The sequence below is a fragment of the Triticum dicoccoides genome, chromosome 7B (assembly GCF_002162155.2).
Source record: "Triticum dicoccoides isolate Atlit2015 ecotype Zavitan chromosome 7B, WEW_v2.0, whole genome shotgun sequence".
Lineage (NCBI taxonomy): Eukaryota > Viridiplantae > Streptophyta > Magnoliopsida > Poales > Poaceae > Triticum > Triticum dicoccoides.
In genome coordinates this window covers 431,857,587-431,860,196 of record NC_041393.1, presented here as the reverse complement: position 1 = coordinate 431,860,196, position 2,610 = coordinate 431,857,587, and the positions used below count along the sequence as shown (strand labels likewise).

General features: G+C 51.9%; 1 pseudogene; it reads left to right on the top strand.

Moving 5' to 3' along the window:
- The window catches only part of LOC119338964, a 9,481-nt pseudogene extending 7,247 nt beyond the window's left edge, over window positions 1–2,234 (top strand).
- Window positions 2,235–2,610: the final 376 nt, after the last annotated feature.

Here is a 2,610-nt window from a genome sequence, read left to right as displayed (position 1 = left end):
TTAGCAGCAGTAACAAAGGAATCGCTCCATTGGTTCAGTTAACAGCCATCGATCGATTGCTCGGGTTCAGTAACACGTAGCCTGCAGTGCAATCGCTCGGGTTCAGTTAGAGCCCAACGCCTTGCTCGGGTTCAGTTAGAGCTAACGCCTCGCACACACACACGCGTACGTGTGCGAGAGAAACGCGCATCGCTCGGCCCCCGACCTCCCACCGTAACCGGGAATTCCCCGAAATTTTCCGCCCCCTCGCTTCTACCACGGTTTTTTTTTTGTCATGGACGGCCCAAAGAATGTCATGCAGCTGCGTCTCCGGCCCGCCCAAGACGAAAAACCCATTTTCTGTCATGATTTTTTGTCATAGAAGTAGGAGCCCAGCACATCTATGATGATACCGGGTTTTGTCACAATTATCGTCATAGAAGTGTCATATGTATGACAGGAAAAAAATTCGTTCGGCCCAAAATGTCACGGATGTGTCTTTTTTTTGTAGTGCTTCCTCCACAACTCCGACAGCCACCTCTGCCTCAACTGCTTCAGCGACCAACCCAATAATGCTGAGGTCGACACGGCTATGGCAAAGAGGTTGTACACTTTTTGCATCACTTATCTTTCCCTAATAATAAAGCACGAATTGAGTCCGTCGAGTTCAATGTCGCATAATTTTTACAGAGAAGTCCATATGTATTTTAGTAATCAACCCACACTTGAATAAATAACGTTTGCATGTCTTCTTCTTTTTTCTGTTTGTTCATCTTGGTCTTTCTCGATATGTAAAACTCCCTCTCGACCTGGACTCTTAGTTGTAGTCCAACTCTTCGTCCCACGCCTCTTCTAATTTCTCTCATAAATAAATATCGGTTTAATACACATCTCTGAGGCATGGATCGCCGGCTGCAATAGCAACCGGCTCCCCATCTACGAGCCCCGCCTTGCTGCGGCCGCAAGCTTTTCTTCTGCACCGACGTCGGTGAGGCGGACTTCGTCTCCGTCTCTGTCAACACCCTCTACCAAGAGCTGCGGCCTCGGCACCGGCAAGGCCGTCGATCTCACCTAATGTGTGAGTGTCGCACGCATGATCGTCGACATCTCCCGCTCCCGCCCAACAAAATCATGGTCGAGAAGTTCACTGTGCCCATCAAGACCGCCAAGGCCATCGAGAAGATCCTTGCCCACAACGGTCGTGGCGTCCTGAACCAAATTCTGTCCAACCCGGAGTTCCTCGATGAGGGCACCGCCGTGTAGGACCTACTGGCGCTCCACCACGTCCTCATCGGCGGCCGCAAGATGCCTGATGAGGCAGGCCGTCGTGAAGGTCCTCAAGTACGTCTACGCGCACATGGTCCCCGAGGATCGCATCATCACCACCAACCTCTGGTCGGCCGAGCTGGCCGAGCTGCTCAAGCTCGCCACCAACGCCTTCCTCGCGCAGAGCATCTCCTCGGTGAACGAACATCTCCACATTGTGCGAGGCCACCAGCGCCGACGTCACTGAGATGGCCAACTGCATCGAAAGGACTCGTGCGTCGCCCGTGCTTCCTGCCTTCCTCTCGGCCTGCGTCGGATTCAACGGCTCGTGCTTCCGAAGGACATCCTCAACATCATCTACATCTGTGAGTGCTACGGCCTCCCCGAGGTGGAGGGCTACTGGAGGCTGGTCATCGTCATCAACGACTGCCAGAAGAGCGGCTTCGTCAACCGCGTCGTCTCCTCCATGTTCAACACCGTCGCCGACTTGCCGTGAAGAAGGTGGCCATGCAGGGGTTCGCCTTCAAGAAGTTTACCGGTGACACCCACGAGACACCGGCCATCGACATGTGCGAGGGTCTGCTCAGCGACAAGGTCATCGTCAACATGTACGACACGCAGGTGACGGAGGAGCAGGTGCGGTGTGACCTCGCCATGAACAAGTTTGACTGGGACCACCCGTGCCACCTACTGCAGGTGGGCGAGCCCGCCGGGCAGCCAGTCACCGTCATGTCGGACGCGTACGAGGCCGTCCGCGATGCGCATGCCGTCTGCATCCTGACCAAGTTGGAGGAGTTTAGGAGCCTCGACTGCAGGTGCATGTACAACGTTACAGAAGCCGGCTTTTATCTTCGCCGTCACAACATTATCGACCCGGCCAGAGAGGCTCCGGGATATTGGATTGATTTTCTATGCAACTAGCAAGCCGATTGACCAATGCCCAGTGGCTCAAGGACATGCCAACCGTCGCCTCAGGTGATGCACAGTGATAGCCGCGTGTCCACGAGCGTTCTTCTTACTAATTAATAACAACAGAAACCATCGTTGAATTTTAAGAGAATTCTTATGTTATAAAAACCGAAAATCTCACAGATAAGAGGACTTATCTATAGAACTTTTCTATCTCCCCCCTCAAGCAGACAAGACAGAAGCATCCAAAGAAGTTGGTACGCAGGAAAGGGCCTAAGCAAAAGAGAGGGCAGATCAATGAGGTGGTATTTGCACTAATATGTTTCATTGGAGCTTAGTGCATCCTTATTCTATTAGTTAAATTTTAGATTTGTATAGCTATGTTTCATGAGAGAGGACATGATTTTACTTCCTATTCTCTGATGGAATAGTTCCAAATTACAAGGATACAAGTGT